A 10,726-nucleotide genomic window follows, 5' to 3' on the forward strand; every position below is an offset into this window, starting at 1 on the left:
TAGGAATGGATCAATTCGCATTCTTCTACATGATAACCACCAGTTGTGCCAGCACCATTTGTTGAAAATGCTGTCTTTTTTCCACTAGATGGTTTTAGCTCCCTTGTCAAAGATCAAGTGACCATAGATGTCCAACACTCTCATATAGCTCTCTCCAGTCTTCTTCAAATGCATGACCACATTTTTAACTAATTGGTATTTATGTATCAGTTTTTAATGTTCGACAACAACTTGTATTATTAGTGGCTCATCATATACAAAAAGCAACAATATAGGGATGAAATTTGAAGTATAAATATATAATATAGATATGCAAACTCTAACAACATATCTAGCAATAAGATTATTGTGGTTCAGTAAGAATTTATCAAATACAATACAGCATGATAAGATCACTAAACAAATTAAAAAGGTCATATTCTTTTGGAAAATATATATTCAACAACTGTTTTTATGTAGTATCTGATTCATTTTATTGAAAATAATTCATGGCTTATGAATGTGTTTGCAGTAACTTATTATATCCTGATGTTGTATTTCATTATTTTACCTTTCAGTCATATCTAAAAAGCTATAAAAATATTTTTCTAAATTCTATGATATATTTGGAGAATATAAGTATTGTTATCCATTTCTTAGATAATAAAACACACTGTTGGGCATTTTGGCTAAGGTCACCATTTTGACTCCCCAGCAGAGGAATATTTCCATTCATTTTCCTAGCACTCTGTCTCTTTCCATAACTGATCCTGTTTCACTCTTTCCTCCCCCTCCTTTTTCCCACTCAGTTCCCTCCCTTCCTCTGCCTCCCATGTTGATTTTGTTCAATGTCCCATGTTTGATGGGATTCAAGCATCCTTACTTGGGCATTCCTGGTTGTTTAACTTTTAGATCTCTGGGGTGTATCATGGGTATTCTCTACTTTTTGGATACTATACACTAATCAGTGAATAGAGGCCATGAGTGGCCTTTTGGATCTGGCTTACGTTAATTAGAATACTTTTCTAGTTCTATCCATTTGCCTGTGAAATTCATGATGTCTCTGTATTAAACAGCTAAATAGTATTTCACTGTATAAATGTGTCACATTTTCTGTATCCATTCTTCACTTGAAGGACATCTGGGTCGCTTCTAATTTTTGGCTATTACAAATAAAGCTGCTATGTACATAGTGGAGCACATGTCCTTGGGGTTTGTTGGAGCATCTTTTGGATATACGTCCAGGACTGGTATAGATGGGTCCTCAGGTAATAGTAGTCCATTTTTCTGAGAAACTACTAGATTGATTTCTAGAGTGGTTGTACAAGTTAGAAATCCCACCAGCAATCGAGGAGTGTTCCTCTTTCTTCACATCCTTGCCAGCATGCTCTGTCACTTGAGTTTTTGATCTTAGCCATTCTGATTGGTGTAAGGTGCAATTTCAGGGACATTCTGATTTGCATTTCACTGATGATTAAGGATGTTGAACATTTTTTAAGTGCTTCTAGGACATTCAAGTTTATGTGTTGAGAATTCTGTTTAGCTCTGTACCCCATGTTTTGATTGTGTTGTTTTTTGTTGTTGTTTTTGTTTTGATTTGTTTTGTGTTTTGAGTCTACATTCCTCAGTTTTTTTGTATATTTTACATACTAGCCCTCTATCAGATGTAGGGTTACTGAAGATTTTTTTCCCAATCTGTACATTGCCTTTGTCCTATTGACAGTGTCCTTTGCCTTACAGAAACTTTTCAGTTTCATGAAGTTCCATTTATCAATTGTTGATCTTAAAGTCTGAGCCATTGGTGTTCTGTTCAGGAAATTTTCTTCTGTGCCAATGAATCAAAGCTACTTCCCACTTTCTCAGATATAAGATTGAGTATATCTGGTTTTACGTTGAGGTTCCTGATCCACTTTGACTCAAGATTTGTGCAGGGTAATAAATATTAATCTGTTTGCATTCTTCTATATAAAGATAGCCAGTAAGACTAACACTATTATTGAAGATGCTTTCTCTGCTAAAATTTTGGGGGTCATTTATGTATACTATCATATCATCCTTGAATAGTGATACTTTGATGTCTTCCATTCCAATTTGTATCCCCTTGATCTTCTTTTGTTGTCTCATTGCTATGGCTAGGACTTCAAGTACAATGTTAAATAGGTAGGGAGAGAGTGGACAGCCTTGTCTTGTCCTTGATTTTAGTTAGATTGCTTCAAGTTTCTCTCCATTTAATTTGATGTTGGCTATTGGCTTTTATTATCTTTAGGTATTTGTCTTGAAACTCTGATCTCCTTAGGTCTTTTAACATGAAGAGGTGTTGTATTTTGTCAAAGGCGGCTTCTTCCGCATCTAATAAGGTGATCATGTTTTTTTTTTTTTTAATCTGTTTATGTGGTGGATAACACTGATAGACATTCATACATAGAACTATCCCTGCATCCCTGGGTTGATTCCTGAGTTTGATTGTTTCCTGCCTTCTCCTCCTCTTGGGTGAGATTGCTTCTTTTTGTTCTAGAGATTTCAGGTGTGCTGTTAAGTTGCTATGTAGGATATCTCCAATTTCTTTATGAAGGTACTTAGTGCTGTGAATTTTCCTCTTAGCAGTGCTTTCATGTCCCATAAGTTTGGGTACTTTCTGTTTTCATTTCATTGAATTCTAGATTTAAATTCTTTTTCTTCCATAAGTGATCACTTAGCAAAGAACTGTTCAGTTTCCATGAGTATGTGGGTTTGCTGTTTTTTCGGCTGTTGCTGATGTTCATTTAGCCTTAATCCGTGGTGATGTGATAAAATGCAGGGGACTATTTGAATCTTCTTGTATGAGTTGAGGCTTGTTTTGTACCTGAGTACATGGTCAATTTTGGAGAAGGTTCCTTGAGGTGCTGAGAAGAAGGTATATTCATTTTGTTTAAGGGTGAAAGGTTCTGTAGATATGAGTTATTTTGGTTCATAACATCTGGTAATTTTATTTTGTCTCTATCTGGTTTCTGTTTCAATGTTGAGAGTGGGATGTTGAAGTACCCAGCTATTATTGTTTGGGATCTAATCTGTGTTCTGAGCTTTAGTTAAGTCTCTTTTATGAAAGTGAGTGCCCTTACATTTGGGGCATAGACACTCAGAATTGAGACTTCATCTTGGTGGATTTTTCTTTGAGTATGAAGTCATTCTCCAGCTCTTTTGATTAATTTTGGTTGAAAGTCTATTTCATTAGATATTAGAATATCTAATCTACTCCAGCTTGTTTCTTGGGTCCATTTTCTTGGAACACCTTTTTGCAGTCCTTTACTTTGAGTTAGTGTCAATCTTTGTAGTTGAGGTATGTTTCTTTTATACAGCAGAATAATGGATCCTGTTTAGTATCCAGTCTGTTAGCTCGTGTCATTTTACTGGTGAATTGAGTCCATTGATGTTGAAAGATATTAATGAACAATGATTGTTAGTTCCTGTTATGTTGTTGTTTGAGGAAGCAGTATGTGTGTTATTCTCTTTTTTAGGTTTGATATAAGATGAGTAATTTCTCGTGTTTCCTTGGGTGTAGTTACCATATTTCTGTTGGAGGTTTCCTTCTAATATTCTCTGTAGGGGTGAATTAGTAAAAAGATACTGCTTAGGTTTGGTTTTGTCATGGAATATACCTTGTTTTCCCCATCTATCATGATAAAAAGTTTTTCTGGATATAGTACTCTGGGCTGGCATCTGTGATATCTTAGGGTCTACAAGACATCTGTCCAAGATATTCTGGCTTTTAGAGTCTATGTTGAGAAACTGGGTGTAATTCTGATAGATCTGCCCTGTTAGTTGGCCTTTTTCCTTTAGAGTTTTTAATGTTCTTACTTGTTAGGTACATTTAGTGTTTTAATTATTATGGGACGGGAAGATTTTCTTTTCTAGTCCAATCTATTTGGTGGTCTATAGGCTTCTTGTATGTTTATGGCCATTTCTTTCTTTAGGTTAGGGAAATTTTCTTCCATGATTTTGTTAAACATGTTTTCTGACCTGTTGAACAGGGAATGTTCATCCTCTTCTATTCCTATTATTCTTTCTTTTTTTTTAAAACAAGAAGTTTATTTAAACAACAAGATGCTTGAATTGAAGGGAAAACTATCTAGGATCATTTTGTTCAAGAGTAATTTATCCCTACTTAAAAGACAGATTGCCCTACATGTAACAGCTACGTACAAAAAAGTTATAAAATTGTCTTTGGTTTTATAATGATAAATGAAAAACATTAAAATTCTCCAATCGAACAAGGTATGCAAGGATTTGGTGTTGTTAGGTTCTTTTGTTAAAACAATGAGAGCAAAATAACTTACTGGAATATAAAGATAAGAGCTGAATGAGCATGCCACTAATGGAGAAGGGGGTATTTTCACAAACCCAGTATTTCCCCCAGACCATCTCCATCTGATGTCAACCAGAACAGAACATTGGTCATTTAGTTTAAAAAAGGAAAAGAAAAAAAGAGCACTATGCGTGTGCACATACACCAGTTACTTTATGTACAATAAAGAAATGGGGACAGGGAAATGAAAGAAGAGAAAACTATCCTGTGGTAGTCAGGATGTGGTGGGACCAAACTGTGGCTTTCTAATTGAGAATGTATTCTTGGTCTATAACAAAATTCTGGAGTAAAGTAGCAGGCTCCCTTTTTAGTAGACACCTCCAGTCTGCTGCTGGAACACATCAGTCATATCTTCATCCTCTATTTCCAACTGGCTAAGTGTGTCTGTTTCGTTGATTGGCTGCCCATCAAACCGGAATCTGATCTGCCTCATTGACAAACCCTGCCGTTCACAATAGGCTTTCATTAGTTTACTAAGTAGTGTATGCCTCTTAATCTTAAACTGCACCACAGAACCATCCTATCCCACCACCTTCAAATTAATATGATCGTTGTTCTCAGTCTTGACCCCTTCCTTGGGTTTCTCGTCTGCCATGGTGAGCGCCGGAGTCTCCTCAGCTGCCACTTCACAAAAGAGGCACCAGGTCCGCACTGAGGGAGCACACAAGCAGCACCAGGAGCAGCAGGAGGAGGCGGCAGCGGTGGATGAGGCAGAGGGCATATGCACGTCGTTATTCCTATTATTCTTAAGTTTGGTCTTTTCATTGTGTCACAAATTTCCTGGACTATATGGGTTAGGAACATTTTACACTTTGCATTTTCTTTTACCTAAGCATCAATATCTTCTATGGCATCTTTGAGCCCTAAAATTCTCTCTTCCAGCTCTTCTATTCTCTTGTGATGCTTATGTCTGTATTTCCTGTTCTCTTTCCTAGGTTCTTCATTTACAGGGTTGCTTCCATTTGTGATTTCTTTATTGCTTCTATTCCAATTTTTGTTCATTTCCTTCACCTGTTTGATTGTATTTTCCTGCATTTCTTTAAGGGCTTCTTCTACCTGTATGACTGTGTTTTCCTGTATTTCTTGGAGGGAATTATTTATATTCTCTTTAAAGGCCTCTATCATCTTCATGAGATGGGATTTAAGGTCACAACCTTGCTCTTCATGTATGTTAGGAAATCCAGGGCTTGCTGTAGTGAGAAAGGTGGATTTTGGTGATGCCATATTGCATTGTGTTAGGTTGAATATGTTCTTGCACTTGCCTTCTACCATCTGTTTTTTGTTTTATTTTGCTTTGTTTTGGTTTGTTTGTTTGTTTGTTTGTTTTGGTGTTGACTAGCCTGGATGACCTGGGTTGGCATGCAGGCTTACCAGGAAGCAGGTAGAACTGTATGTCTTAGTTAGCACAGGCTATCTGGGAGGCAGACAGAGCTGTGGGGTGAGGGGACAGAGTGTCCATTGATCTGCAAGAGCAGGTGGACATAAGAATCAGAAGGGAGATGGAGCATATATCTTCAGGGCTTTGTGGGGTCCCAGCAGGCCAGTGGATTGGAGTAAGGGACTAACCTGAGTCCCTGATAAGAGGGAGCCTTCTGGGAGACAGGCAGGGCTTGGGGGAGGAACAGCACACAAACAGTCCATGAGTGCAGGTGGATGTACATAAAGATGACTTTTTAAAGTTAAAAATATTTATTTTTCATATAACATATGCATACTTGAGGACTACATACTTAAATAATACTTACTATACCATGATGTCACTATTTGAAGAATGATAGCTATTTAAGAAATGTGACTAATCAAATTAAAAAGTAACAAAGTAAGTACCTCAAGTAGCTATAATGATATTTCTAAACACATACTTTAGAAGCATTTAAATATCAAGTCAAATTTCAACTTCTTACTCTGGAAGGATCATAAACTAACTGCACTATGACAGTATATATTTAAAACAAGAAGAATCTAGTACATCATTAGAGAAAACAAAGAAGAATAAGAATAAAGAGAAGGAGGAGGAGAATGGGGATGAGAAAGAGAAGAAGAAAAAAAAGGAAAAGAAAAAGGTAAAGGAGGAGGAGGAGGAAGAGGAGGAGGGAACAATATAAGCAAAGTTAGTAAAACCAGAAAACCATCCCTATGGTAAGGCTGTACACAACTGACTTCCTCAGCAGTCCACATACACAATTATTTTTACCATTCCAATGGAGGGAGTGACATTTCTTTTTCTGGTAATTTTCATGGAAATTACATAAATATTGGAAATCTAGAAATAGAAACTAGATGTATACATGCATATACAAAAATGTTGTCAGTGTATAAGTTGCTGCTATCCTGGGAATCAAAAAATTTATGTAACATCTGGTTTCATATTTTTATAATTTTTTCCTAATTAATATGCATATTTAATGCCTAAGAACTCAGACCATCTCATGCATGTGTGTTCTTCTCTCCCTCTGTCTCTGTCTGTCTCTTACTCTATGTCGGTCTGTCTGTCCTGACTATGCATCCTCTTTTGTTTAGATTTGTTTTGTTTTTAAATTTCAATCATATGTTTCTAGGGGAAAGTCTAAGTAGGCAAAAAACAAGATTTTATTTGGACACAATAATTTTTAAATGTAAACAAAAAAGTAAACCAACTTTTAAAAATAATGCAGAAGTCAAGAGTTTTCAATTATGTGCATGAAAGTCACATATTAAATAAGGCCTCAACAGTCTAGTAAAAATCATGAAAGCATAATTGTAGTGTTATTTAAGCCTTTTGACCCCTTCCTAAGTTCCAAACTAACTGTAAAGCAAAGCTCGTCCCTCACTTCCTAGCCTCGCTAAGGTTTCACAGCTCATCAACATGTCAAGCTAAGTGAGCTCCATAGGACCTCACCATGGAGTCTCCAATCCTGCGCAAAGCTGGATTTGGAAAGTTAGTACCTCAATCCAGCCAGGAGAATGTCCCAGCTCCATGCCAACCTGTTCCATTCCCACACTCCAATTTCTAATTCAGAGTGCACACACTGCACACCATTATAGCCTGATGAATGATGAAGACTATCACCTACATGTGCAGTCCTTAGCTTGTTGAACTGCCTAGGCAGACTCAAGCATAAGCTACATTCTCACACTTTCATGGTCACAAATAAATTGGAATTCTCTTCTCACTCCAAACAAAACTCAAAATTTGAAAATTTGAAAGACCGACCTTGAGACATAACTATGACTCTTCAGATATAACCTAACACATAAGTTAAGAAAGAAGTCTACATGACCACAGTAACATCACAACATCACTAAAAAAAAAAAAAAAAAAAAAAAAAAAAAAAACAAAAAAAAAATAATGTCACAACAAAAATCTCCACCATGAAAACATAGTAGTTTCATAATTGTTTTCCAATAAGAATTATTTAGATGGATCCCAGGACAAAGAATTTAGGACATCCTGAGTTTTTCAGTCAAATGGATGGAACTAGAAAATATTATCCTGAGTGAGGTAACTCACACCCAAACGGGCATATACTCACTAATAAGTGGATAGTAGCCAAAAAAGAAAAGTATAGAATAGCAAAGATATCATCCATAGAAATCAAAAAGGTCAACAAGCTGAAGGGCCCAAGTGAGGATACCTCAGTCCCACTTGGGAGGGAGAAGAAAGCACCATAAGAGGGAAGGAGGGAAGAATCTGGGACAGAAAAAGAATCTGGGACAGGGGTGTGGGGGAGGGGTAAGAGAGGGGAACATGATCTGGTATTAGATGGGGTAAAAGACTGAAGCCCTGAGGACCAGCAGAAAGAATGGAGGTAAGAGGTGGGAGGACCCTCCAGAATGTACCAGAGACCAAGGAGGTGAGAGACTCTCAGGACTCAAAGGAAGGGACCCTAGATGAAATGCCCCACAATGGGGAGAGGGAACATGTTGAGCCCACCTCCAGCCGAAAGACAGGACATTGAATGAGAGAAGGGGTTGCCATCCGGCAGTCAAAACTCTGACCCATAATTGTTCCTGTCTGAAAGTACTACAGGGATGGAAATGGAGAAGAGCCTGAGGAAAAGAAGGTTCAGTGACCCCAAAGTAGGATCCAGCTCAAGGGGAGGTCCCAAGGCCTGACACTATTCCTGAGGCTATGGAGCACTCACAAAAAGGGACCCATCATGACTTCCTCCAAAAGATGCAACAAGCAGCTGAAAGAGTCAGATGCAGATATTTGCACCCAACCAAAGAGCAGAAGTTGCTGACCCCCATGGTTGATTTAGGGAAAAGCTGGAAGAAGAAGCTGAGAAGGGCAACCCTGTAGGAGGACCAGCACTCTCAATTAACCTGGACCCCGAGATCTCTCAGACACTGGATTACCATCCAGGCAGCATACACCAGCTGATATGAGGCTCCCAACAACAGCAGCAGAGGACTGCCAGGTCTAGGTTCAGTCAATGAAGATGCACCTAACCCTCAATAGACTGGAGGTCCCAGGGAGTTTAGCGGTATAGTAGGGGATGGGGGATACATCCTCCTGGAGACATGGAGACAGGGGGACAGGGAAGAAGTATGGGATGTGGAAAAGTCAGGGGGTGGACCGGGGGAAATAAATTGTCGAGTGTAAAAAAAAAAAAAAAGAAGAAGAAGAAAAGAAAAAGAAAGAATATTAAAAAATAACAATTGCAAACAGAAGGAATTCAAGGACACAAAAATAAGACATAAACAAATGAATTTAATGATAATAGGACTAAACCTCTAAGTAAAGTCTAATCAACACAAATAATCACCTAAATGAAATTAAGATAATTCAGAATTTGAAAACTGAATTCAGTAAACAAACAGAACTATATAAGACAACTCAAGCTGAAATAAAGATAGAATTTAAAAACTCAATCCAATTAGAAAAGCCAAAGGGGAAAGCCTAATCAGTACAATAGATTGAGAAGATGGAATACCAGGACTTGAATTGAAAGAAAAATTGTACCACTAAAAGAATATGAAATATTAAACACACATACAAACACAATATGCCAGAAATTAGAAATACCATAAAAACATTACATCTACAACAATGGAGGAGGAAGGGTAGAACACACTACACCTTTCAATAACTTTAGTAATGTTCTAAACTCATCGAAACATGAGTATGTAATAGATTAAGAAATATATTCCAGTTTTTTGTTTTCTACATGATAACTCCCTTTTCAGAAGAAGAAACACTTCAAAAGGATGAGAAAAAGTATTCTAAATAGATGGAGCTAGAAAGCAACTAAGGTGTCACTACCTTAACATCTAACAAAACATCCGGCAACCTAGGATTAACCAAAGAGATAAAGAAAGATACTTCATTCTGGCCTGGGGAATATTAACCAAGAAGATATTATAATTTTAGACATATATGTACCAAATTTAGGTACATATGGCTGAGCAAGACAAAGATTAATTCAAATCAAAAGTATTTCAGTACCCTACTTTCTGCAAAGGATGGGCAATCTAGTCAAAAACTGAACAGAGAAACATCAGAACTAAGTGACAATATATATCAAAATAAAATAACAAATATTTATAGAGTATCATAACTAGATACCAAATCTACATAATGTACACAGCACTACATGAAAGTTTCTATAAAACAGACTATATACTGAGACACATACAGATCTGACCAAATACCTAATTATTGAAATGGCTCAGTATGACTTAAAAACAAAGTCTAAAGTCAACAGGGAAAAAATCTACAGCACACAAACTCATGGATGATATCAACACATTACCAAATGGTGACTAGATTAAAGAAAAACAAGAAAGAAAAATAACAAAATTAAATAAAACTGAAACATAACATAACAAAACATCTGAGGAACACTGAAAGCAGTCCTATGAGAGAAATTAATAGTTAAAGTGCCTACATTATAATAAATTTTTTTTTAAAAATTTAAAAGAACACTAATAAATAACTTAATAAAACTACTCAAGGATTTAATGACAAAGAAGCCAAAGTCAACTCCAGTAAAGAGAAAGAAATGATAGAAATTCAAAACATAAATAAAATAAAATAAAATAAAATAAAAAGAATACAATGAATCCAAGATTCTAGAAGCTGGTTCTTTGAAAAAATAAACAAGATCATCAGACTCGTAGTACAATAAACAAAAAGTAACCCAAATTATCAGAATCAGAGATAGGCAAGAAAACACTACAAAGAAAACAAACAAATTCAGAATATTTTAAAGGAATACATTAAAAATGTATACCCTTAAAGACAAAAAAAAAAAAAAGATGAATTTCTAGAATCATTAAAGCTGTAAAGCTAATACAAGTGACCATCAATTGAAACAAATGTAAAAATGGACTGGGAGATTTTAAAGCCTTCAAATAAAAAGCCCAGGTCGATTCACAGCAAAATTCTACTGGACTTAAACTATACAAAAAAAGAAGAGAGGA

The 10,726-nt window shown here is 36.3% G+C and overlaps 1 protein-coding gene and 1 pseudogene across 3 annotated transcripts in view; both read right to left on the reverse strand.

Moving 5' to 3' along the window:
- Window positions 1-10,726, reverse strand: part of Tbc1d5 (TBC1 domain family member 5) — a 463,147-nt gene that overhangs the window by 361,151 nt on the left and 91,270 nt on the right. The gene's annotated exons all lie outside the window — the stretch shown is intronic.
- Window positions 3,929-5,265, reverse strand: LOC115029731 (annotated as a pseudogene).

This window comes from Mus caroli, chromosome 17 (assembly GCF_900094665.2).
Source record: "Mus caroli chromosome 17, CAROLI_EIJ_v1.1, whole genome shotgun sequence".
Classification (NCBI taxonomy): domain Eukaryota; kingdom Metazoa; phylum Chordata; class Mammalia; order Rodentia; family Muridae; genus Mus; species Mus caroli.